General features: G+C 48.0%; 1 protein-coding gene across 2 annotated transcripts in view; it reads left to right on the forward strand.

Annotated features, from left to right (window-relative positions):
* The window catches only part of SLC22A3 (solute carrier family 22 member 3), a 427,361-nt gene that overhangs the window by 226,985 nt on the left and 172,520 nt on the right, over nucleotides 1-27,856 (forward strand). The gene's annotated exons all lie outside the window — the stretch shown is intronic.

The raw sequence follows: 27,856 nt of genomic DNA on the forward strand, positions 1-27,856 counted from the left end.
AGCTTTATTACATGTGAGGAATGTGTAAGAAATAGACATTCCTTACATGTATTAAAACTGTCAAACAGTTGCAAATCATGCACACGGGAGCGATTCAACCATATAACCGAGCAGCTGTAAATACTCGGAGCTCGGCCCGAGCATACTCGCCGAAAGGGTTAACAGAACATACTCGCTCAACACTATTAATTTCATCTCAGCAACGGGGCCATCAGTGCCGGCGCTGCACGGTGTCGGAATGCTGTTAACCTGCAGATTAACCCTATATCTGCAGGTTAATAGCATTATTTTACATGAACGGTTCCCTTTAACTATTTTAGCCAACTATTATTTTAAACTTTTATATTACCGTGATCTGTCATGTTGGAAATGATCATCTGATGTTAACAAAAGCTAGATGTGTATGGCATGATTTGCCTACTATAACTATTAAAGACATTGTTCCACAAAACACATTTATCACCTATCCACCAAATAAGTGATGAAGGTATAATAGCTGGAGTTCCCCAAGAATGGGGTGCCCAACAGTCCCATGTGGGAATGTAGTGTGAGTGTTCATGCCTCGTCATGTGCACTACAACTCATGTCACACAGGGAACTTAAGAACTTTTGTTCTTGGAATCGGTGGTGGTCGCAGAGGTCAGACAACCAGTGATAATACATTTTTGAACAACTTTTCCTATGGACTGCTCAACCCTACAACAAAAGCAACTCTACATATATACTACATAAGTGCTAGTACATGATAAAAGACTAGGTTAACCCACAACATGAGACATAGCTGTAGTTATGCTTAGTGTGATTTGTTGTGTATAATCGGTATTTATTACAATTGACTGAGTTATACATACGACTTTATACTCTTGTATGTGGCCTTGATTGCATATTTTTTTCCAGCAGGTAGTTACATAGTGCTGCTCCAGTTATAATTAGCAGGACATTTGCTTTAGAGACTTCCTTCTAAATTGGATGCCTTGTAGACAGAACATGGGGCTATTTCTGCTGCGGGAACATTAGAATCAGAGGTGGAGAAACGATTGGTGCAACTTGTGCCGCCACACAAGGGGCCGAGGGTGGAAGGGTCCTACATCCACATCCAAAGCAGCAAGCAGCTGTCACAGACATAAAGAAGTCCATGTTCTGTTTTTTTACACAGGGGCCATCTTCAGTCTGTGTCTGCCACTGGTATAAAGCACAGGTGCTTATGTTGTTGGAACAAAGAAAGGATAAAAACAACAAGCATATCAGCAACGTGTAGCATCGGCGTCTCTGCCCCCTGCCAGGCAGAGACGCCGTCCCTCTCACCACCGCGCTCCCCGCCCGGCGTTCTCCAGCGCTCCTCTTCCTGCTGCTGCTTAAAGGAGCCGCGCGCGCCGCCCTAAGGAGTCCCCGGCCAATTGCCAGAGGTCCTCCCATATATAAGGCACCTCCTCCAATATGGAGGTGCCCGAGCAATAGTGGATGCACAGTGTACTTACCTCTGCTTCAGCCCTCAGGTCCCGCTGCTAGCCTGACTACTAGTCCTGCCCGCCAGCCTGACGTCCAGTCCGCCAGCCTGACTACTCTCCTGCCAGACAGTCTGTCTTCCGTTCAGTCCACCAGTCTGTCTATGGTCTTTGCCCGCCTGCTTACCTGGAAGCACCTGCCCGCTACCTGCCGTGCCTACTTGGAGGCTCCTGCTGTCACTTGCTGTGACCACCTGTCAGCCTACCTGGAGGCTCCTGCCCGTCACTTGCCATGACCACCTGACAGCCTACCTAGAGGCTCCTACCTGTCACCTGCCGTGACCACCTGTCAGCCTACCTGGAGGCTCCTGCCCGTCACTTGCCGTGACCACCTGACAGCCTACCTAGAGGCTCCTGCCTGTCACCTGCCGTGACCACCTGACAGCCTACCTAGAGGCTCCCGCCTGTCGCCTGCCGTGTCTGCCAGTCCATCCACCTGGATCACTCGTCAGCCTGCCTGCTGTGCCCATCTGCAGTACCGGTCAGTCACTGCCATCTGTACCGTGGGAGTCACCTGCTCCCTTACAAGGTCGTCCCCAGAGTAGCACCTGGTCCCTCTGCTCAGATCCTCCCTGGTCACGGAGTCGATAGCCGCCGTACGACCTAGGTCGCTCCGAGTTGATACCTTGTTATGCCCCTCTGGGTCCCTCCTTGCACCGCAGCACAGAGGTTCCACCATCCGGATCCGTAACAGTCGTACGACCTAGGTCGCTCCGAGTTGATACCTAGTTACGTCCCTCTGGGTCCCTCCTTGCACCGCAGCACAGAGGTTCCACCATCCGGATCCGTAACAATTTGCTCGGGCCATGGAACCCGGTGGCCCCCAAGCTCCTTCGCTCTCTGACCTGTACCAGGAGGTTTCTCGTCAGAGATCCCAACAGGAAACCATCCTGAACTTCCTGCGGAATGTCAACTCCCACCTGGACACGCTGTCTGTCCCACCTGTGTCCGCCCCGACGTGCGACTCCCGCTCCGGAAGCGCCGCTGCCCCCCAATACCACGGCATCCAACCCAGGTCCCCGGCTTTCTGCACCTCCTCGTTTTGGAGGTGACCCCATCTCGTGTCGGGGCTTTCTGAACCAGTGCACGCTGCACTTTGAACTTTTGGCACATCAGTTTCCCTCCGAACGGGCCAAGGTGGCGTTCATCATGTCTCACCTCACCGGAGAAGCACTGGCATGGCTAAATCCCCTGTGGGAGAGAGGGGATCCCCTGGTGTCCGATCTATCATCTTTTCTCGCTGCTTTCCAGAGAGTCTTCGATGAACCAGGATGAAAATCCTCTTCTGCCTCCTCTATGCATACGTTTCCGCCAAGGGAGTCTCACAGTGGGCCAATATGCCATACGGTTCTGTACCCTCGCTTCTGAGCTTGCCTGGGACAAAGAGGCTCTGGTGTCCGTCTTCTGGGAGGGTCTTTCCGGTCGGATTAAGGACGAGTTAGCCGGTCGGGACATTCCTACCACCCTGGATGACCTGGTGTCACTAGCTACCCGGATTGACATCCGTTTCCAAGAACGTACCAAGGAGGTTGCCCGGGAGAGAAGATTTCCTCGTCTTGCTCCTGTTTTTCAGAAACCGGTTTCACAATCCGCAATTCCCCGGGCACGCTCGACCGAACCTATGCAGATTGACCAGACCAAGATGGTCAAGTCTCGCCTAGAAACTCGCCGAACCGAGGGGAGCTGTTTCTACTGTGGTAGTAAGGAGCACCTGATCCGTTCCTGCCCGGTGAAGCCGGGAAACTCCAGAGTCTAGGACCACTCGGAGAGGTCATCCTAGGCAAAAGTAAATCCTCTCCGTCCTTGACTTTATCCGTCTCTATCTCCTGGGGAGAGAACCGCTACTTTGAAATTGCACACCTGGATTCCGGAGCTGCTGGGAACCTCATTTCCCAGTCCCTGGTAGAGAAATATCACATTCCCACCAAACCTCTCGCTGAACCATTGGCAGTCGCTTCCGTGGATGGAAGACTCCTTCTGGTGACCATCCTGCTCGTCACAGAACCTATAACCCTGCAGGTGGGAATGCTGCACTCTGAGAGGATCTACTTCCATGTGCTTTCTGGTCTCGCTCACTCCCTATTGCTCGGTCTACCCGAGTAGTAGTAAGAGCACCCACCTCTCGTCAACACGCCCACTTCCAGTTTTTGACAGGTGCCCGCCCCTTTTTGGCACATGCCCCGCCTCCACTTCCGGTCTAAACCCCTCCCCTCTCCTCCCAATTCTCCGCCCACTCTCCCCCCCTATGTGTGTCAATACCTGTTACGTCAGTTCCGTCCCTGCCCCCGGAACCAAACCCTTACCCGCCCCTATGTGTGTCAATACCTGTTACGTCAGTTCCGTCCCCGCCCCGGAAGCAGCCCATGTTCAGCCTCTGTTACGTCCCCCATGACCGCCCACATGCCCTTCACCCAAGGCTGTAGTTTAATGTGTAAGCGCCGTATGTAAGAAAAACATGTCAAGACATGTTTTTGTGAGAAAAGGCAGCCCCAGGATCCCTAGGGTTAGCATTCTGTAGTGTTCATAATAATGACGGAATAAAAGTGCTTAAAAAAATATACATTTATTGTAGATTCACTTAGAGGTATACACAAATCAAGAAATGGAAAAAGGTGTAAATAGATTTCAAAATACAACATTATACAAGCAAATCTATAGGTTACAATACATTTCAATGCTAATATTTAAAAAGTTAACCATGCGCTCGGCGACAGTGGCGCGATTCTCTGTTTTTCGACAGCAAACGTCCTCTAGCGGCTGGCGTTGAGGTAGCGAATACTTGTGATGGTGTTTTGAAGGGATTTGACGGTGCACTCAACATCATTTTTAATTCGTTCAGAGCGTCTCTGGTCGTATGGTGACCGATCACGGTCGAAGGTATGTTCATAGCCCTCATAAAAACGTCCCATTCTTGTGGAGTGTTCTTTTTGGTTAGTCCGTGACTTTGCAGAGTGCTCCGTACAAGGTCCAACATATGGGTGCCGGGAATGACGGTCCCTTTGTAGACAAATTCACCTTTCTCAGTCCATGTAGCTATGTCTTTGTGTTGCAAGAAACTGTTGAGTAGTATATCTACATTTTTTCGGAAACGGGGGTTGAGGTGATCTACAAACTGAGGGGCAGAGGGGCGTATCTCTATTTCACCCGCTGGTGATGGTGCTTGTTCACCATCAGGAGGCATCACAAGGTTTAAACGTGTAAGTTCAGAACCTTCACACTTAGCATGCAGCAAACTTTTCTGTAGTATTTTGGTGTATCTTTTAATCTTTACGTCATCAGGCAAATCAGTGCAGCGTAGAATGTCGCCGATTTCGTCGTCTAACCTTTGGAGTGTCGTCTGACACGGTAGGCACCGGCGGACCGACGTTTTTTAGTCTGTTTATCTCATGCGCCGGAACCAAGTACATTTTCTCAGCACGTTCCATCATCTACCGGTTATTAAACTCGTTATTAGCGGTATTTCAATAGTTAGAAGCGGCCCTATGAAGCCTCCAGGCTGATTCAATAGATACTGTTTTCTCCGAATGGACACTTTTTTTGTCACTCAGATTTCTTATAGCTCTACGCCATTTTTGTAATATTTTTCTTTGGCGCTCTTTGAGAGAAAGCCGCCCTTTCAGAATATTGAGAGCTATTTCCGCTATGGCAGCGATTAAATCTCTGCCGGCGGTCTTCAGAATAAGCTTTCTCTCCGACGCGTTTGCTTTCACCAGCTTTTTCAAGAGAGCCCAGTTACGCCTCACTCTCTCAGACATGTTGACAGAATGAAGGTTACGGGTATGAATAATCACAGCAGTGTAAAAAATTCACTTTTTAGAACGAGTTTTACCTTTTTGAACGTACGCTGCTGGTAAAGCTGGTGGAAACAAACCAGTTCTTAAGCGATATTCCTCGGGCGTATCACCTCTCAAAATCTACAAGCAAGAATCCATAAGGCTCTCGCGTAGCGTCTTCGAAAGCTTCTAAGAAGAAACGCGAGTTCCTCGGATACATCTGTCTGGCTAGCGTCACAATTTGTATTTTATCGCGGGGGTTATTAAATAGAACCATGTACTTGGTATTCAAGGTGATGGTTCTACTCTTTTTCCCCTGACAAAAAACATTTTGAACCAAATAGAACAGGCTCAAGCTTCTATGATGAACGTATTTAGTAAATGCTTTTTCCAGTTCTGAATTACAGCTAGCGGCCTCCATGAGATCGTCCACCACCGCCAAGTTGATCATGTCAGGCGGGAATAGTTCGTCATCTACAAACGTCTGCGGCAAACCTTCGATAAAACGAATACTGGGGAAGGAATGACTCCGTTCATTGTACATTTTTTGTCAACAAGAATAAAACCAAACAATATTATCGGGTTTATGAGATAAGTGTGTTGTCGCGTGAGCTAAAACCTGTTTGACAAAATAGGATTTTCCTGAGTTAGAGGGGCCCGCTAGAATGCATGAGAATGGGTGTTGTAACCGGGGATCCATGATGTTGCATGTTTAAGACCTGTTGCGCCACGGAGTAAATTCGTCGAGCACGTTTCTCTTTAGACTTCACGACTCTATCTATAGCTACGCGTAGGTCGTTTGATGGTACGGTAGTCTGTAGCGTATTCTGCACCTGTAGCAGAGATAAAGGTACATCAGTTGTTTGAAGAAAAGGGAATTCATCGTTAATACCCGTAGGGTAAAGAAGTAAAGTCATCAGACAACTGCCTCTTGGTATAGACGCAGCGTTGAGTTTTGCGTAGGGGTCACGTTACAATATCCCAGTACTTTTTGATCCGCACAATACCATTCTGCTCTACAACGATCGTCTTTTCATTTCCAGGATCTGCAGAGTTCTTGTAAGCTAACACTAAATCTTTTAGACTTTCGAAATTGATAACGCCAGCGTTAGCGATATTAAGCGTGATACCTTTCACTTTCAAGATCGTGTCACCCGTGTTTAATTTGTAGCTGTAAGTTTTCGGACCGGCGGATACAAATTCTGTGATGTGACTCCCCTGGGGTATTTCGCTGGTGAGTTCACCCAGGTAATCACCTAAGGGAGGCTGCCACTCGCCGTCACGACTTACAAAAATGATGGAGTCTGTGTCGTGGTAAAGACAGCGCTCCTGCAGTTTGTCTAGAAGGGTGTACAATTCTAAGCGCGCATAAGCTGTAGTGAAGCATGCAATGAAAATGTTGGTGTTTTTGTTGACGTTGCCGTGTTTTTTTGTGTATTTCCAATTGACAGTCGCCGTATCGTCACTGATAAAGTTTAACTCAGAAATCTCATAGTACGGGAGAAAGGCATACTCAAAGAGTTCATCGGCGTTGTTCACGACGCTGGTGGTAGGTAAATTAGAACGCTGCACAAACTTTCCCCATAAAGAGTTTAAGAATAGTTTGGCGATTTGTCTTTTAGCTGAATTTGGTTCTATATGATCGGGGTCTAACTTTATACCTTCTTTTTCAAGATAGGCGGCTACATAGTCTTTTTTCTTGGTTTCATCCGTGCACCACAAGGGATACACCGAGGCTTCCTGTTTGTGTCTAAGATGTAAATCGATGTATTGCGCAAATTGATCGGTTGTCGTCTCCTCAAAATGCCACACTTCATAAATGTGTGCGAGCCTGTAGCCCTTCTCCAAAGCCATTTCTACCTCTATCGTGCACCACGTACCCGTCAGAGCTCTCTCTTCCTCTGAATGAGCGCAGGGATCCGCTTCTGAATGCAACGTGCATGTGTGACAGAGGGGGAAGATCAATTTTTTGTTCATTTTAACAGGGAGCACAGGGAAAAACAAATCCCTGGGCGGGTAGACTTTCACTTTGGCGATGCCAAAGTACTGCTTGATATAACCAAAGTGGTCATAGATTATTTTAGGATGTCCTACGGGGTACACTTTTGTTTTGTTGACGTACGGGTATAAACTGGTGAAATCGTAGTACTCTATAGTTTCACCGGGTTCTTGTTTGTGATAGAGTTTGATAGCGTTAGTACGACCACCGTACAGAGCGTCGCGAGGCTCTAAAGGCTCAGGGAACTGCATGTTGTGCAGAAACGCTTGTAGGTCAGAGCTTTTTTCAACCATCTCTCGCCACTCGTGCTCCCACAATACGCGGACGTCGAACCACTGTTGAAGCAAGAAACGTTTCTTCACCTTAAACATTCGATACAATTGCCAGTAAGTGGTCTTTGTGAGTTTGTTTGTGTCATTATCGTTATAGCAAACGGGACACCCGTGGTAAAAACACCCCTGAAATTCAAAAGCCGAAGGGCGACCGCTGACTCTCGCATAGCCATCTAGAAAAAAGTTTCCTAATCTTTTCTCACCACCTCTCAAAGCGTGTTGCAGATCTAGGTTCTCTGTATGTGCTACGTACATTAACCATTGAATAGCTGGGGACGAGTAACATTTGTGCTTTTTGTAATAATTATCCCCAGGCAAAATGGCTATTTTGTCTTCGGGGAGAAATTTAAAGCGGTACATGGCCAGACAAACAGATGCCAGTGTCGTGAGCTGAAACGGATCTATACTGATGAGATTTTCAGTAAATTTAGTTTTGCGCTTACAGAACTGTATTTGTTTTTTGGCTGTCATTTCTACGATTCGCTTGCGATACACTACGAAGGCGCGTCTCAAGACCTCTACGTCCTGTTGACAGTATGCTTTGAGCTCTGCTTGCAAATCAAACATATTGTATTTCACTGATTCGTGCCATGTTGTGAATTCCTTTTTCTCACTATGCGTCATGTACTCTGCGCCATAATAGTTAGCATCTGGCATAGGCCCTACATAAGACTGATTTTCATCAGTGTTAAAAAAATGTGGAAAGTGACCCTGAAAATCCCATAGCTTGCGGCAACTTACTGAGCTTCATGGGAATGAAATTTAAAGAGTCGATGAATCTCATGTCTAAATCGGGTAATGATACACACAAAAGGCGACCGCCTTGTGCTATCATGTTGACGCGCAGCTTCTCACGGATCAGCTCTTTAACAATAAAGTAGGAATCGTATCGAGCAGCATTGTGAGCTATAAAAGTGTAACCTACATACCCACCCTTTGTAAAAAAATGTACAAAGTCGGTAGTACATGTTTTACCCACAAACTCCCAGCTAGATATCCCGTGCAAATCTGTGGCAAAAACGTAATTGGGATGGTGCGTTCCCGTCTCTTGCGTACATTCAAAATCGAAAAAGATGTATTGTTCCGTTGATTTCTTCGGTGTATAGCAATGCATGTAACATAGATGATTATCAAATCTGCTCACCGGAACACCGCAAACGGAGCATCGTACACCGACGCATCGGTGTCCATCATCTACGATTTGGGGCACATAGCGATAGCATCGCTCGCAGAAAAATTTAAGTTTACAAAATGGCCAGTCAGTCTCAGCGAGACTTCTGTGGAGTTCTAAGCAGCTCGATGAACGACAAAATATACGGCAGCGTGGGCATTGCCGATGCTCTGCAGCTGTATCAGAGCAATCCGACCTCTGACACGCAGAGCAAAAGTATTGACGAGTGATTATTTTTGTGATGAAATGCAGAACTGCACTTTTCACAAAAGAATTTAGCTCCTATGAATCCTTTTATATTTTTTATAACGTAATAATGATTATCATGATGTAGAATATATAATATTTTGTCTGTGGGTTCTTTATCCGTGTGAAAATAGTGCCAGTCTCCCTGACTAAAGTATAGAACTTTATTGGTAACGTTCAAATAAGTCTCAAACGCTCTAATGTCGCTAAAGCTCACTAGTTGATCGTCGGGTAGTTTCAAACTTCTGTGCAGCTCCGCCGCACGTTTCATTAAATCATCGTCAGGCAGGTCGTCTTCAGCCAGTAAGGCGTAGAGAGACGCGGCCAAACACTGATTAGAGCCGTAATTGTTAAAATCAAACAACATTTGACGTTTCTGATGAATAATTTGTGTATAAACTATAGATCTCAGTTGTCTGCATTTTATACCTCCCCGTCTATTCCTAACGACGCTTACTATCAATTTCAAGCAGTCGCCGGCTATGCACTCGGCGTTGCTTTGCAACGCGTTGCCCACGGCATTTAGGAAAGCAGTCGCGTTAAATTGTTCTCTACATTGTTTAAAACCGTAGACTGGATTTAGTCTAATCTTAATTGTATAAAGTCGCCCGGCTCGATATCCCTCACGATCCTATCCAGTAACGTTTGAATAGAACCGTGTATGATCTCCAAACTTTCTTCAAAGGAGCGTATACGGTCTAAATTCACAAATCTAAAATGATTGATATACTAATAGGCGTTGAGGTTACTCATCTCCCTACGAACATGAAATAAGTGTTCCAAAAAGAGTGAATGTTCGCTTATGGCGGGTGTATGAGGAGGTGAAAACTGTGGCGCTGCATCTTGTCGATCATCGTTCGAGATTTCAACGCCGGAGACTGTAGGTGTATCCGACGCGGAATTCTGCGGCGTGTCTAGGAATTGAGAATCTATCGAGGATTCACGTTCTGCCGTCTCAGTGACGACTGTCGGCGAAAGCTGAAGTGTTGTAGTGTTCTGTGGGGGTCGTCCTTGCGTAACGTGTGGTGAGTCAATAGCAGTGCGCTTTACCCTATTCTTTAGTTTTTTTCGCCTCTTTAACGCGCGTGTAGCGTTTGTTGCTTTTTTAATACAACGTTTTATGACGCGTGGTTTATTGAAAAAACCTTTACGCGGGGGTCTGCGTTTCATACCACGACCCGTCATGCCTAGTCATAATGTACGAGCCCTCGATAGGTTTTTAACGGCTTCAACAGCCTCTGTGTACAGCGGTACTAAAGCCATTATTTCTGAAATGCTGGCTCTATCCGGACGCTGTGCGGACAGTTCTGTACAACGATCCAACAGGTAAGCTAAATGATTGTGTGCGTTGATAAGCGTCATGGTATGACTGTATAGGTTGTTAAATACTCTTTTTACATCTAGGGGCCATTGTTTGTACAATGATATACTGTCTCGAGTTTTCTGTTTTTTAGGTTTTATTGGCCTTATTGTGGTGTTACGCGGTCGTTTCTGAACTTTAGGCTTCTGTGATGTAGTATTTGGTTCAATACTCATTGACCTACCTGAGGGTCCTGCAGAGATTGCTTCAGAATCATGGGATGTCGAGGTTCCTGCATTTAGATTGCCGCTTTTGTTGACAGATCTGGTTTTATGGCTTGGATGAAATGAGTTACTTGTGGCTTTTTGCTCTGAGGGGTGCGGAGGGTTTACTTCTTTAAGTTGAGTGGGTTGCTTCCACAGATGTTCCAGCGGTGGCCTGCGTTCAAATTCTTTTTTCTCAAAAATAGTTCTGAAGGCTTGTCTACGTGCTGTCTTTCTAGGCGCGTTTGAGTAAGAAAATGGAGAGCTCGTAATTAATCTATGGCGCATCTTGGCAAAATAGGAAAATGAGAGTAAACATTGTTGTAACGGATTAGTACGGTTTAAAAAACTTACACGTCAGGTTGATAGGTCTCCAGAGCGGTTGGGTGGGGGATGAATAAGATGTTGACGGGTGTGTATAATTTTCTTCGGTTCTTGTACCGGTACTGAGTGGTGAAGCATTTTCTTTGTCTTCTGTTTCATCGTCTGATCCGTTTAAATCGATGATGGTCTCTGAAATAAATAACCAGTGATTTACCACACAGCTGTCCGTTCTATTGTAGAGCACGGCGACATTTGTAGTTGACAATACCTTCCGTAGATGTTGACGGGTACGTAGGGCTCCAGATATCCCGGCCTGTGACTGAATATACATGTTGTTGCGTACAAGCTTCATCGTCTCTGGTGGTGGCGGACGGACGGTCATCGTCAGAGACTGTGCAATCTATGAAACTCTCTGAAATAAATAGACGTCGAATTACAGCAAAACTTCACAAGATAATGTAGAGTACAAAGAGCTTTTTGTTACCGGACTTACCATACATAGGTATGCTGTGTATATCCAAGGTCCTGGAGTTATCCTGGGACCACTCAGCCATTACTTCAGCGTCCAATTGCTGCGATTCGGTCAGTAGTTCCTGTGAGTCTGGGTATTGCGGATCTTCCGCTAGATTGAAATTAACATGATGGCCCCCCCCCAGAGACCATTTCACGTTGTGCTTAAGTCATCAGACACTGTGTCGCTGCGTGGCATTCCTCTTCCATATCGGCGTCTAGGAATCTAGCTTTTAAAATAAAATAAAAGCGTGGTAGGTATCCCCCATCCTATAACGTCATTTTCACACATTCTCTCTAAAACTTTACTTACTTAGTTGGCTATCCATGAGTTGCTCTTCGCCGGCGCCGTGATCGTTAAATTTACGGTTCATCTGTAACAAACGCATAACGTCATACAATATATAGCGACAAAATAAGCACATAAACTATAAAATACTTACAACAATTACAATTAAAATACAAGACATAATAATGGTGACAATCAGGCATTCAGTATTAAATAAACATTATACAGCCCCATGATATGCTAAAAGATAATTACTTACATAGACGGTATTCAATATCATGTCACCTCTTCAGACTGAGTGTTCTGATAATCTGAATGAACAATTCGCACGGATATATATGCACGGTTGACTATGTCACGTGAGCAGTTTTTTGCTGCGGTATACTAAAAAAATGTTCCCTAGGTTGGGAAAAATCAATCCATACCAGTTTTACCATGTATAACTATATTAGCTAGTTAATTAAGGAATGCCCTTAATTATCTTGTCAGAAACCAATAATCATTAACATTATTGTATTGATTGATATGGCTAGTTAATGTTACTTCATAGCCTGGGAATAGTTTTTTGCTGCGTCATGCTAAAAATGTTACCTAGAATGGGAAAATCAATCCATACCAGTTTTACCGTAAAGAGAGTACAAGTCTCTCCAGCCGTCAGGATCGGTCACAGCCAAGCTCTTCTATCAAGCCCCGCTAAATACACTCTAGACAGAGCCTGTTTGAAAGTCTATAGCATCCCTGGAGGAACGAGAAATAGTAATAATGAAAATCTTTTTCTGGGCCAGATACCAAAAACGGTGATTCTTTGCTTTGTGGACAATGAGGCCTTCAGCGGCAGTTACCAGAAAAACCCACTTTGCTTTCACCATTATAGGATCAACCACGCTGCTCTGTATTTGGACGGACTGCAGATCCCCGCCAAGCCGTTTCACCCTAATTTTGATGCTGAACATGCTGTGAGGGAATATATGGCTCTCGTTCACATCTCCGGAAAACAAAAAGCCGACGCAGGATAAAGCATAGACCGTGATGATTTTATGAGCGGCTACACTTTCTTTGCGTTCGATTTGTCGCCGGATCAGGAACCCAGCGCTCACTTTTCGCTCATTAAAACGGGTAACCTACGGGCCGAAATTCATTTTGCGGATGCCACACCACACACGGTGAATATGATCCTTTATGCGGTCAACACTGCTGTACTGGAGATTAACCAACGTCGAGAAGTCCTATACGACTTTAATTAAACTTTTGTGACTCCGCAGTGGACTTCGTCTATAATGAATACTATGCAACTGTCATGCATTTGGAGCCGAAATCCCGTTACTCGGAGTATGTTTGGCGGCGTATTTCCCTGTGACCTCTTACCACGCCACGTTATCAGGTATAGACCTAGAGCCTATATCGTCAACACATATTCTTCGGAAGAGCCCGGTACGCATTGGCTGCTCATTATTCTATGCAGGAACAAATCCTTATTTTTTGACAGTTACGGGTTACAACTAGAGATGAGCGTTGTTCTACTCGAACTGTTCGCCAATCTCAAATTCGAGCTGTTTTGGGCGGTGTTCGAGCCGTTCGGCGAACACGAACAATTTGAGAAAAATTCGGCTGTTCGAGGTTATGTTCGATAACTGTTCGTGCACCAAAATCATAACTGGATTTTTTCTCAGTAATGATGAAAATTAATGTTAATACGCAGTTTGAGTGTACAGCGGGGTGGGGGGAGGGGCAGGGGATGGATCTCTGCAGGAACAATGAAGATCTCCATTTTTTTTCTCTTTCCCGCATTTGCAGTGGGGAGGTGCAATCTGTCAGCCTATCAGCAGCGCACACACGGAGCGAAGTGCTTTTTTTCACACAAGCAAGGGCATGTGTCATTGGCAGTGTATGTCACATGTCCTTACCCTATAAGACCAAGCCATTTTCCCCGTCGCCACCATTTTCTCACTGCTGCAGCTGCGTGTTAGACGGCACCGCTGTTGCTGTGTGCGCTATACCTTGTTAATTTCAAGCCAATTTTCGCACAAATATACAGATAGCTTGGGAGTAGGGAATAGTTGTGATTGCAGTCCTTTTAAGGACTAGGTTACAGCATTTCCTACGACTTTTATCAGGGAGGTCTGTGCTCTTAAATAGATAGGTTGTGGGAGTAAAGACTAATTGTAATTGGAGTCCTTTTCAGGACTAGGTTACATCAGTTCCTATCAGTTTTTGCCAGGCAGGTCTGTGCCAGTGCTGTGCAAGTTTTTTTCACAGCATTTGGCTGAATCTAGCAAAGCTAATCCTTTTTGGCCTATTGCAGAGTGTGTTAGTCAGTGGAGTAGCCTATCTGTGTTGCAAGATATACCACCTGTGTATAGAATACCAATTTTTTTACTGCACCTAGTGAAGTAAAATCTTTTGGGCATAGCATCATTCTATTAGTCCATCTATACTGACCTCCATCAGGTTGCAAATTAAAACTATTTTTTATCTGCATCTACAGTACCTCTGAAAAAATATTTGGGCTTCTACCTGTGTGTGGGACTTGTTGTATTAGTCCATCTATACTGACCTCCATCAGGTTGCAAACTGAATATATTTTTTTCTGCATCTACCTCTGAAAAAATATTTGGCCTTCTAGTAGTGTGTCGGACTTTCTCTATTAGTCCATCTATACTGACCTCCATCAGGTTGCAAATTAAAACTAATTTTTATCTGCATCTACAGTACCTCTGAAAAAATATTTGGGCTTCTAGCTGTGTTTGGGACTTGTTGTATTAGTCCATCTATACTGACCTCCATCAGGTTGCAAACTAAATATATTTTTTTCTGCATCTACCTCTGAAAAAATATTGGGCTTCTAGCTGTGTGTGGGACTTGTTGTATTAGTCCATCTATACTGACCTCCATCAGGTTGCAAACTGAATATATTTTTTTCTGCATCTACCTCTGAAAAAATATTGGGCTTCTAGCTGTGTGTGGGTCTTGTTCTATTAATCCATCTATACTGACCTCCATCAGGTTGCAAACTGAATATAATTTTTTTCTGCATCTAGCTCTGAAAAAATATTTGGCCTTCTAGTAGTGTGTCGGACTTTCTCTATTAGTCCATCTATACTGACCTCCATCAGGTTGCAAACTGAATATATTTTTTTCTGCATCTACCTCTGAAAAAATATTTGGCCTTCTAGTAGTGTGTCGGACTTTCTCTATTAGTCCATCTATACTGACCTCCATCAGGTTGCAAATTCAAAATAATTTTTTTCTGCATCTAACCCAGCCAATAGTTTTGGCCTAATACCACAGTTTGGCCACTCAGCTCTGCTCGGTTACCATCCATTCTTTTTTTGTGCAAACAACTCCAGAGTTGTGAATTAGTTAACCACCAAAATGAGTGGAAAAAGGCCTGCTGCTGGTGGAAAGGGGAATAGGCGTGTTGGGAAGGGGAAAAAAGGTTGTGTCCGTGGGGTAGGTGTTAAAGCAACAGTAACATCTGCAGAAGAAAGACCATCTTCCAGCCAAACTAAAATGTCTACTTCTTTTAGCGGACAATGTGATAAGATCCCTTTCTTACGGCCACGCCAATCGCTACAAATTCCAGATGAGGCACAAAAACAGCAGGTGCTTCAACGGATATCAAGTGCTCCTTTAAGTGGGCTCTCCTCCACATCAACTTCAACATCACAAATACTCCAGTCCTCAAAGGTGTCACCCAAATCGCACTTGCTTCCTCACAGCTCCCAAATCTCCAGCTGCCCGTCTGAGTATGAGGTAGAACAGATGGTTGAGTCTGCAGAGCTGTTTACTCATACTATAGCCTGGGAATCAGAGGTCGACTCCAGCGCTTCTGTGAATCCAGACGAGGAAATGATCTGCACTGATGCCCAGAATCTTTATGAGTCGGATCCAGGACCAGACGCAGAAGGTTCTGACCATAATGTAGACCCTCATTCCCAAACTGTAACTCCTGTTGGTGGAGACAATGAGGAAGACGATGATAAGACTCAAATACCTGATTGGAGCGACAACTTTAGTTTTTTGTCAGGGCAGGAACAGGTTGGCTCTGAGGACGACGGGTGTGATAACGCACAGGGTGATGATGATGAGGTCGGAGATCCCACTTACTGTCAACCCACAGTCAGCCAAGAGATGAGGTCAGCAGAGGAGGTGGAGGAAGATGCTAGTGACGACGAGGTCAGGTTGCGCCTTCCTGGACAGAGACGTAGTACTGGAAGCACGTCAACAACTGCATCCTCAAACACAGCTCTGCCTCTCACCACAAGTCGTGGTGGCTCTTCAGGTCGCATGGGTGCTAAGCCTTGCATAGCCTGGGCATTTTTTCAGATCGATAAAGATGACCCAACTCGTGTTATCTGTAACATTTGTCAGCAAAAGCTAAGTAGAGGCCAAAAAATACATAGTTTGAGTACTTCATGCATGAACCGGCACATGGACATGAAGCATAAGTTGCAGTGGGAAGCTCAGTGTGCTACAATGCGGCCTAGCCGGCCGGGCCAACCACCGTCTGCCATATCTTGTGCATCCGCGGCCTCTTCATCCTCTGTGACTGGGGGGACAGCAGTCACACCTGTTTTGGGGCGCAGACCTGCCACCTCTTTACCCGCAACAGCCAGCGTGATTGGCAGGTCATCATTTTCTTTGGAGGTGGTAACACCAGCTGGTGTTGAGCGCTGTCCGACATCGATAGCACCACCTTTGGATCAAGGCAACCTAACATGTCCGCCTGCATCTTCCTCACAGACCGGCAGTTTGCCGGGGACACCCTTATCAACCCCGTCTAAGCACAATAGCCAGCCCTCGGTTCCTCAGATGTGGACAAGTAAAAGACCATTTCCTCCTAGCCATGAGAAAGCTAAGAGGTTGAATTTCACCATCTGCAAGCTCTTGGCTACAGAACTGCTGCCTTTCCGCCTGGTGGACACAGAGGATTTTCCAGACCTTATGTCCGTCGCAGTGCCCCAGTACCAGATGCCCAGTCGGCACTACTTCTCAAAGAAAGGTGTGCCTGCGCTCCACCAGCATGTCGCACATAACATCACCGCTTCTTTGAGAAACTCTGTGTGTGACAGGGTGCATTTCACCACAGACACTTGGACGAGTAGGCATGGACAGGGGCGTTACATGTCGCTGACTGGGCACTGGGTAACTATGGTGACAGCAGGACAAGGGGCTGCTGTCCAAGTCTTGCCGTCCCCACGAGTTGTGCGTCAATCCTCTTTATGTCAAAGTTCCTCCACTGCTTCTGCCTCCTCAACCTCCTCTCTGTCTTCCACCTGCACCCAAAGCCTGTCTGGTCATGCCACAAGCTTTCTAACTGCGCAGAAGGGATCCTGCACACCTCCTTACTATGCTGGCAGTAGGGCTCAACGTCATCAGGCGGTTTTTACATTGAAATGTCTGGGAAATGTGAGTCACACAGCTGAGGAGTTGTGGTCAGCTCTGGAGAACCAATTTCATGAATGGTTGTCTCCACTGGACCTGAAACCAGGGAAGGCCGTGTGCGACAATGCTGCAAACCTGGGTGCGGCCCTTCGCCGGGGCAATGTCACACACGTGCCTTGTATGGCTCACGTGTTGAACCTGGTTGTCCAGCAATTTTTAGCCCACTATCCCAGACTAGATGGCCTTCTGTAGAGGGCACGGTCGCTGTGTGCTCACTTCCGCCGTTCGCATCCCGCAGCTCAGCGACTTACATCTCTACAGAAGTCATTGGGCCTGCCACTTCACTGGCTAAAATGCGATGTGCCTACCCGGTGGAATTCAACTCTGCACATGTTGCAGCGACTGTGGCAGCACCGACAAGCCCTGGTGCAATACGTTCTGACGTATAGCCTGGGCCAACGAGATTCAGAGGTGGGGCAAATCACGCTGGAGGAGTGGTCTCAGATCAGGGACCTATGCACCCTTCTGCACAGTTTTGAAATGGCGACGAAGATGTTTAGTGCTGACGATGCCATTATCAGCATGACTTTTCCGGTGATTTACATGCTGGAGCACATGTTAAACAGAATTCGGAGTCAGGTGGTGGCACAAGAGGAGGTGGAGGAAGTAGAGGAGGAGGAGTTGTATGCGGAAGGGCTAACATCTGCAAGGTCCAGACGGTCGGCAGCACCAAGGCGGCAGGCATGTGAGGGTGGGGGAGATGGTTTTACCAGGGCGCATGGTTGCAGCCAAACTAGTGAGGAAGGTGCAGGAGCCCAGGAAGAAGTGGAGGACGAACTGATGGAAGACTCATCAGATGAGGGAGACCTTGATCACATTTCTGTTGTGCGAGGTTGGGGGGAGAGGACAGAGGAAGGAAGCATGATTGTTACCTCGCCACCAACACAACAGGGACTTGGTGCTCCTGGATGCGCAACACACATGAGTGCCTTCTTGCTGCACTACCTGCAACATGACCCTCGAATTGTGAGAATTAGAAATAATCCTGACTACTGGGTTGCCACACTGTTAGATCCCCGGTACAAAAGTAAATTTGCAGAAATTATTCCTGCCATAGAAAGGGATGCACGCATGCAGGAGTATCAGCAGAGACTGTTGCAGAATCTTACATGTGCTTTTCCACAAAATACCAGTGGTGCACGTAGTGAATCTCACAGTTCCAACTTGCCAACCGTGGGACCGTCAAGTGTTCAGCACTCAAACCGTAACAGAACCACAGTATCTGCTGGTAACATCAATTTTGCGGAATCATTTCACCACTTTTTTAGCCCATCCTTTGCAAGGCCACAGGAGACAAGAAGTCTGACACATAGTCAACGCCTAGAGACGATGGTACAGGAGTATCTCCAAGTAAACATTGAAGCCACGACTGTGTCACTGGACCCTTGCTCTTTTTGGGCTTCCAATCTGGATAAATGGCCGGAGCTAGCCACTTACGCCTTGGAGATCTTGTCATGCCCCGCAGCCAGCGTTCTGTCTGAACGTGTGTTTAGCGCTGCTAATGGTGTGCTGACAGATAAGCGCACGCGGCTCTCCACTGATAATGTAGACAGACTCACGTTCATAAAGATGAACAAATCATGGATCCGAAACGACTTTTCTACCCCTGTGTCATCCTGGGGAGAGTAAAAGCTTGATGATTGGTTAAAATCACCCTACCAACCGTTTTAAGCTTTCAAATTACTAATCATGTTTATCTGTATCTTGACTGGAAAATAATTTGGGCTTTGTAGCAGTGTGCAGCACTGATCCTATTAGGCCATCTATACTAAAGCTTCACCAGATTTAAAATTAAAAATAATTTTTAGCTGCATCTAGCCCGGAAAATAATTTTGGGCCTCCGAGATGCGCAAGGCACATAAGTGCCTTCTTGCTGCACTACCTGCAGCATGACCCTCATATTGTCAGAATTCGAAGTAATCATGACTACTGGGTTGCCACACTCTTAGATCCCCCAAACTTTTCGATCAACCTTTTCATTTTAATAAAGACCAAAAAAATGGTCATTTTTGAAATTATAAGCATTAGCAGGTTGTTAGAAACTGAAATCAAACAGTTTTCAACTCAAAACTTTATTCTAGGTGATGTTACATTTTCACATAGGACCCCTTGTTCGAAAGGAGCTTCTGAACTCTCTCGTCCATTGAATTTGTCAGGTTTTGGATGGTTTCTGCTTCAATTGTTTTGCATGAGGACAGAATACCCTCCCAGAGCTGTTGCTTAGATGTGAACTGCCTCCCGCCATCATAGACACTCCTTTTAATGATGCTCCAAAGGTTCTGAATGGGGTAGAGGTCAGGGGAGCATGGGGGTCACACCATAAGTTTGTCCCCTTTTATGCCCATATCAGCCAGAGATGCAGATGTTTTATGTGCAGCATGAGATGGTGCATTATCATGCAGAAAAATGATCTTGCTGTGAAATACACGGTTCTTCTTCTTGAACCATGGCAGGAAGTGCTGTTTGAGAAAATCCACATACATTATGGAGTTCATCTTTAGCGCCTTCAGGGATCCTAAAGGGGCCGACAATCTCTCTCCCCATGATTCCAGCCCAAAACATTACTCCACCTCCTCCTTGTTGGCGCTGTAGCCGTGTTTGCGTGGGGTGTCCATCAACCAGCCATCCTCCACTCCATCCATCTGGACCATCGAGCGCTGCACGGCACTCATCCGTGAACAAAACAGTTTTGAAATCAGTCTTCATGTAATGTTTGGCCCACTGGAGCCGTTTCTGCTTGTGTGAAGTGGATAGAGGAGGTCGACAGGATGGCGCATGCACAGCTGCAAACCTCTGAAGGACCCTGCATCTTGTTGTTCGGGGGACGTTGGAGGCACAAGCAGCTTCAAAAACTTGTCTGCTGCTATGACCAGGCTTTTTTGCCGCTGCTCTTTCAACCTGACGTAATTGCCTGTAGGAAAGAGTCCTCAATTTGCCCTTATCAGCACGCACACGTGTGTACTGTGAATCAGCTACATACTTCTTGATTGCCAAGACACTTCATCCTGATCATCGCACAATGTTGATTGTAGTCATGCCTTGACCTAAACACTCCACAATTTGTTGCTTCTCAGCAGCTGACACATCCTTTTTCTTTCCCATTTTGGCAGAAAATGTAGGCTGCTTAATAATGTGAGAGAGCCTTCTTAAGTAGTCTTGCCTTTCATTGGACACACCTGCCAAACTAATTAGCACAGGTGTCTGCAATTGCTTACAGTGATATAAAGAGCCCTGACACACATCACCATCAATGAGTTTAACTGACAAACAAACAAATTCTTCCCTTATCACTCCTAAACACTTTTTGCATAATAATTTGGAACGCAGTGTACATGTGCTTTTCCACAAAACACCAGCGGTTCACGTAGTGAATCTTACAGTTCTAACTTGCCAACCGTGGTCTGTATGGAGTTGTTCAATAAAGGGCCCAAAATTAAGATAACATAGATGGGAGAGGTCTCTATGAATAGGAATTCCTAAGTATTTGATACCCTGTGAGGGCCAGGCAAAGGGAAAGTTGGACTGGATGGAATCCTATATGGATTTGGGGAGGGAGACATCGAGGGCCTCAGACTTCGCTGCATTTATTTTAAAATTTTACCATGTAACAAAGTGATCTATTTCAGCCATAACAGCATGGATGGATATATGTGATTGAGTGATATATACTAGGACATCATCAGCAAATAGAGAGCACTTGTACTCGGTGCCTCCCACCTCAATCCACCTAATATTGGGGTTATGGCGAATTGATGAGAGCAGGTGCTCCGTCACTAGGATGTATAAGAGAGGGGACAGAGGACATCACTGCCTTGTCCCATTGGTGATTGTGAAAGGTGATGAAAATGTTCTGACGCACCCCCTGGGCCTTGGGACACCCGGAGCCGGACCCTTTTTGGTGGATGCTGGTGGTTGTAGTCTTCGTGGCGGCGACCCGGTTCCGTGGCTCAGGGCGGTGTAAACCAGTGGCGGAACTATTTATGTGGTTTTGATGTTTAAATGTCCGACTACGCCACCCGTGGATTGCGGTCAGAGTGAACCGCCGCTACAGGGCAGACCGCTGAGGCTGGTGTTGTGGGTGCAGCAGAGCGTAGCATAACTCCCCACGGGAGGAGTATAGCCTCAGGGCAGTGTATGCGGAGGATGGGGGTGATGGTGCAGGGCAGCAGCAGTAACGACACGGAGTCAGTGATGCAGTTCAGGGCCTTTACTCACAGTTCTTATTATCTAGACCACGTCTGCAGGTAACGGCTGCCCACGTCGTACTGTGCTCACCAGGTGAGGGGCTCAGACAACTCCCAGATAACTTTGGAGCACTTCACAGGACCCCCTTTGTGTGTCCTTTGTCTGGCCTTTCTTACCAACACTTCTGTCCGGCTGCCTCGGGCCTCCTCTTGGTAAACTTGGCGCCAGTTTCCCTGACCCTATGTGGTGCCTTCCTAGTGGGTGTAGCGAGGGGCTGCGCCACATAAAATGTCAGAGCCTCCGGTTTCTAGCTGAGGGTCGTTTCCTGCCTCCACTAGTTCGGGGACCGGTCTCCCCCTTTGGCCTGACCCCCTCCACGCAGGTGGATTCGGGCGTGCGGTGGCGACTCGCCCGTCCGCACCCCTGGGATCCCTTCATTCCTCGTTCCTGGAGCCTTCTCCGCTCCTCTTCCTTCCTTCTCCCTCTTCCAGGCCTGGGCCTCTGTTACTAGGCCCGCCTCCGGAGCAGAGCTCATGCAGAGCCCCTGCTCCCTGCCACTTCTGCTCAGACTTCTCTGCACTGAACTAAGATGGTGCCCACCTTTTATACTCCCTTCTCAATGCACCCAGGAACTGCTTCCTCCCTGCTCCTGCACTACAGGGTTCCCCTTCCTCAGTGTTCCCTCCCCCCACTCCAGCCAGGGACAGGGACTGTCGTGCCCATCTCAGGGGCATATTGGTCGCCCTGCCCCACGGCAAAGTGGTGTAATGCATGCAGGTGTCGGGTCCTGATCCACACTCCATCCTTACCTGAGAGTGAGATATTACACCTCTGGGTGAGGTGCAATACGTCTGTAGCAACCGAGCCCTCAGGGTGCTACAGTTCCATTTATCTTCAGCCTAGGTGACGTATTGCGATACAGGGCCGTGATTTTGGCTATAAAAGGGTCCCCTAGACCCCTACCCCAAGCTTTTTAAGAGAATCATATATGGCGTGCCAGGAGACTCTATGGAATGCTTTCTCAGCATCCAACGAGAGTATCTAATTACAAATTTTTAACTGCATCTAGCCCAGGAAATACTTTGTGCCTAGTAGCAGTGTCTGCTAGTCAGCGGATTATCCCGGCTGTTAAGCAAGCTGCACCACCTGTAGTTTAGACACTTAATTTTTTCAAAGGAAATGCTTCGGGACCATGGGATACTTAGTGAAGAACATCAGGAGGCACCCCAAGGCATAGGGGCTGGGACTGGCAGTAGGATGCCTTGCGATGGACAGCCGAGCTCGATCCTTATAAAAGCTTTTTAACTGCAGCAGCTTTAGTGGACGCTACTGGAGCTGGAATTACCGCGGCTGCTGGCATGAGACTTGCCCTCCAATAGATCCTTGTAAATGGATTTAAAGTGTATTCATTCAAATTAGAGAGACAATTTAAATTAAAAAGCTTAGAGCTGCCTCCACCACAAGGGGGGCTCGCTCGACCCACCAGCGGACAGGCACCAGTATTGGGAGAGGGGGGCTGGCCGTCAGGGTCCACCGCAGCTCTGGCACAAACCCGGCGACACGGAGGTGGCACGGGCAGGAGCGGACTGGCCGTGTCGGCTTCTCACTTTTTGGATTTTAGAAGGGCATGACATGCCTATATCTGTGTCTCCCCCTCCTTTTACTCCTCCACCTCTTTTATTTTCGCATGACTATATGTACTTGTCACTTTTCCATGTGTTAGTTATGTCTTCTGAGCAGTTTGTCAGCTTTTGGACACCTTTGAAGGTGTTTTCTATGTGTTTCTATGTGTTTTTGTTTGCCTGCCATTGGTTTTAACAGTGTTCGAAGGTGTTCGACGAACAGTTCGACGAACAGTTCGGCGAACACACGGGTGTTCGACGAACCGAACCGAACTCGAACACTACGGGGGTGGCTCAACACTAGTTACAACCTGACGCCGCCGTATTTCCGAATACGATTATGCAATTTTTAAGAAGAAACACCACGACGTATTGCTATCAGAACCGCCAGCTGCAAGACTCTATGTCGAGTTTTTGCGGACAGTTTTGTATTTATGACGCGCCCCTGGGCCTGTGTCGCGCTGCGTTGCGCACGCGGGTGCCTACCCGGAGCCGGATCAGTGGAGGGTTGTAGTCTCGTGGCGGTGACCCGGTCCGTGCCCAGGGAGTCAAACTAGACGGCAGTCTATTAGTAGTAAATCGTTGATGACTACGCCACCCGTTGAGTGCAGCCAGGAAGCTGCTGCTGCAGGGCAGACCGCTGAGGCCGGTGGTAGGATTGTGCAGCGTGATAGTATAACCCCCAACGGGAGGGGTATGGCCTCAGGGCAGCCGACGTGGATGATGGGGGTAGCAGGAACCACTCAGAGACGGTACGGTGTAGTTCAGGGTCTTTACTGGTAACAACGACAGACCCTCCCGGAGTACTTGCTAGCAAACGGGGCCTGGTCAGTCTTTGAGCAGATGGGATCTCCCCTGGCCAGGCGTAGTTGTAGGCCTCCCAAACTGACTGTACTCTTCTGGCTACCTTGCTAGAAGCTGATGTAAGTAGCCCACGTCCCTGAGTGTACCGTGTGGTGCTCACCCGTATGGCCGGTGACTCGGGGCCTTCTAATGGCTTCCGCTCCACGATGGCGGTGCTGGTCCCACGCGTGTGACCGTGCCTTCGGGCTTCTGGGCCAGAGGACCTGAAATCCCCTGCCTGACGGATTCTGCTGCTGGGTAGGAGTTAGTCCCCACAGCCTCGGACTCCGGGTCCGGTAAAGAATCTTCTTAGTCAGGGCGAGCTCTGCAGCTGCCAGCCCCTGACTCCTTGTAACTCTGCTGTTTCCTATGCTGCTTCTTGTCTCCACTCTCCTTGTCTGACTCACCCTGCCTCAGCCCCGGGTTTATACAGGGGAAGTTCTTCCCCTCCCAAGACTGGGCAGGAGGTGTGGCATGCACAGGATCCCTGACCAAAGGACCTCCCACCTGCTCTCAGACATAACATTACATTACTGTGGAAAACCAGACCCCTGGGGTGCCACATTCCCCCCTAGTGAAATTTAGTACTCCGGGACTAAACACATTTAGAAAAACATAACAAAGTATAACAATAACAATACTATAAGAAAAACACATAAGATGGTTACGGCGTGTCCGCAACCGGATGCAGTCTTTGAAGAAAAGCAAAGGTGTCCATTTCACCAACACAGGGAGACGTAACCAGGTAGGGGTCTGTCCTACCCCGAGTCCTTAACAGTCTCTAGTCCATCCTGGGTTACGCTCCAACTATATACAAGGATTCCCGGTAAATCCACCAAGGTTTCCTAAAAACAACTGGAAACACAAAATTATACACAAGCAACAATACACAGATAAACATAAATAAAACTATTTTTACACTTCAAATTCTCCAGCGTGCGGGTAACTGGCCTCTAGTGGCCCTAGTGGACCTACGGAGCTGACTGTCTGGCCCTGAACTACAGGGTGTAGGAGCTGTCAAGGGTAAACTGGGCAGCTGTCTACCGGCTCTTTGTCTCACTAGGGGTACGGCAGGCTCACTATAAGCAGAGGGTTGATTCTCCTGTTCTACTCGTGTGGAGTCTTCTGCCTCCTGGACCGGCTGTTCTTCCAGCTCTACCCGTTGCTCCGTAGGTTCTTGGGATGATGGTTGGAGGAAGGTGAGTACGGGTACCACAACTGCACCATTGACTTGAGTCCAAGACTGAGGGAAGTCCCCGAGCACGGTACTAACCATATCTTCCCTTTCTCCCACGGGTCGATGGTCTTCTTGTTCCTCTTCAGGGTTCCTCAGTTGTTCGGGACACTTCTTCAGGTGGTCCCGGGATACAATGGCTGTGGTTTCCCCTCCGTCTTTACTGATGGTACAGACCTTCGGGTTCTCGTGGCTTGAGGGCAGTACGGTGTACGGGTCCTTCTCCCACTGGTCATCCAACTTGTGGAGCCGTCTTTTCCTCTTCAAGACCTGCTCTCCGGGTACCAGGGGAACAGCGGGAGCATACTGGTTGTAAGTCTTCTCTTGTCTTTCCCTAGCCTGACAGAGACTTCGCTCCACGCTCTCTTGTACTCTCCGGTACTGCTGCTGCCTCTCTGTGTCCCAGTCTGTTTCTGGTGAAGTGTCCTCAGGTGTCAGGACTCCCATTTCCAGGTCAACAAGTAACTTACCAGGTCTCGCCCTCATTAGGTAAGCCGGGGTACAGTTGGTGGAACCTACCGGGATGTGGTTGTATAGGTCCACCAGATCGGGCAACTTCTCAGGCCACAGACTGCGTTCTTCCGGGGGCAATGTTTTTAGAAGATCCATTACCACCTGGTTCATTTTTTCACAAAGTCCATTAGTTTGCGGATGGTAGGGTGTCGTCCTTATCTTCCGGCAGCCATACAGATTGCAGAATTCCTGGAAGACCTCCGCTTCAAAGGCAGGTCCCTGGTCCGTCAGCACTTGGTCCGGGTACCCGTGTGGACGGCAGAAGTGCTGCTGGAAGGCTCTAGCTGCTGTTTGAGCCGTTAAGTCCTTGACGGGGACGACAACCAAGAACCGGGAGTAATGATCCACGATGGTTAACGCGTAGACGTAGCCACTTCTGCTTGGGGTCAGTTTTACATGATCCAAGGCTACCAGTTCCAACGGTTGCCGGGTGACGATGGACTGCAGGGGAGTCTTCTGGCTGGCCCGGTCCTTCCTTCTCAGATTGCACGGGCCACAGTCTCTGCACCACTTCTCGATGGTTCCCCTCATGCCTACCCAGTGGAACCGCTCGCGCAGCAGGAACTCCAGCTTTTTCCACCCGAAGTGTCCAGCTCCGTCGTGGTATGCCTCCATCACCATGGCTGCGTCTCTTCGTGGCACCACTACTTGCCAGAGTAGTTCATGCGTCCGGGAGTTGACCATTCTGCGGCACAACTTCCCCTTGTAAAGGAATAGTCGACTCTTCTCCGCCCATAGTTGTTTGGCTTCCTCCGGAGCGTCTGGTTCAAGGCGAGCCTCCGGCCGAGTCAGCATCTCCTTCACCAGTCGGACGGCAGGGTCGCTGTCTTGCGTTTCCGCCCAGGTGTAGTGGGGTAAGGGGTTCAACGTAGCAGCCTGCTTACCCCTTACCCGGTGGGAATACTGGATAGTCCCATGACGGTGGAACGCAGGGAGTTCAACTTCTTCCAGTCCCTCCGGATCTTCTCCTTCGTCCGGCAGGTTGGGCATCCTGGACAGGGCATCCGCGTTAGTATTGGAGCGTCCTGCCCGGTATTTGATTGTGAACTCGTAGTTGGACAGACGGGCTATCCACCTCTGCTCCAGGGCACCGAGTCTTGCCGTGTCCAGGTGTGTCAACGGGTTGTTATCCGTGTATACGGTGAACCGGGAAGAAGCGAGGTAATGCCTAAAGCGCTCGGTGACTGCCCATACCACGGCCAGGAACTCTAGCTTAAATGAGCTGTAATTCTCGGGGTTCCTTTCGGTGGGTCGCAGTTTTCGGCTGGCATAGGAGATTACTCGTTCTCTCCCCTGCTGAATCTGGGACAGTACGGCTCCTAGCCCGATGTTACTGGCGTCGGTGTAGAGGATGAAGGGCTGGCTATAGTCCGGGTACGCCAAGATTTCATCCCCCGTGAGGGCCATCTTCAGCTGGCGGAAGGACTCTTCTTCTAGCTCTTCCCATTTGAAGGGCGGCTTCTGGTTCTTGGCCTTTCGGGACTGGCCTATCAGGAGGTCCTGCATAGGCGCTGCCTTTTTGGTGAAACCGGGAATAAACCTTCGGTAGTAGCCTACCAACCCTAGGAACTGCCGCACTTCTTTTACGCTGGAGGGGCTTGGCCATCCCTTAATTGCGGTGATCTTATCGGGGTCGGGAGCCACTCCGTCAGCGCTCACCACGTGTCCCAGGTATTGCACCTTTGGTTTCAGGAGGTGACACTTGGAGGGTTTCACCTTTAGGCCGTAACTCGCCAGAGCTTCGAACACCTCCGCCAGGTGTTTCAGGTGGTCCTCATAAGTTTTGGAGTATACGATGACATCGTCCAGGTACAACAGGACCGTCTCGAAGTTTCTGTGGCCCAGACAGCACTCCATTAATCGTTGGAAGGTTCCTGGGGCGTTGCAGAGTCCGAACGGCATGCAGGTGAACTCGCTAAGTCCCATCGGGGTGGTGAATGCGGTCTTCTCCCGGTCCGCCTCTGCTACAGGAACCTGCCAGTACCCGCTAGTGAGATCCAAGGTAGAGAAGAAGTTAGCAGATCTTAAAGCAGCCAATGACTCCTCTATCCTTGGTAAGGGGTACGCATCCTTGTGTGTGATACGGTTGATTTTCCGGTAATCTACACACATCCTCATGGTGTTGTCTTTCTTTTTGACTAAAACTAGTGGGGCTGCCCAGGGGCTACAGCTATCCCGGATTACCCCAGCCTCCTTCATGTCTCTAAGCATCCCCTTGGCGTGTTGGTAATGTGCAGGGGGTACGGGTCGATACCTCTCTTTTATGGGAGGATGATCTCCCGTGGGGATGCGGTGTTCTACC

This window comes from Phyllobates terribilis, unplaced genomic scaffold (genome assembly GCF_046119375.1).
Source record: "Phyllobates terribilis strain yellow unplaced genomic scaffold, ASM4611937v1 Scaffold_3__8_contigs__length_932513732, whole genome shotgun sequence".
In the NCBI taxonomy this organism is placed as follows: Eukaryota; Metazoa; Chordata; class Amphibia; order Anura; family Dendrobatidae; genus Phyllobates; species Phyllobates terribilis.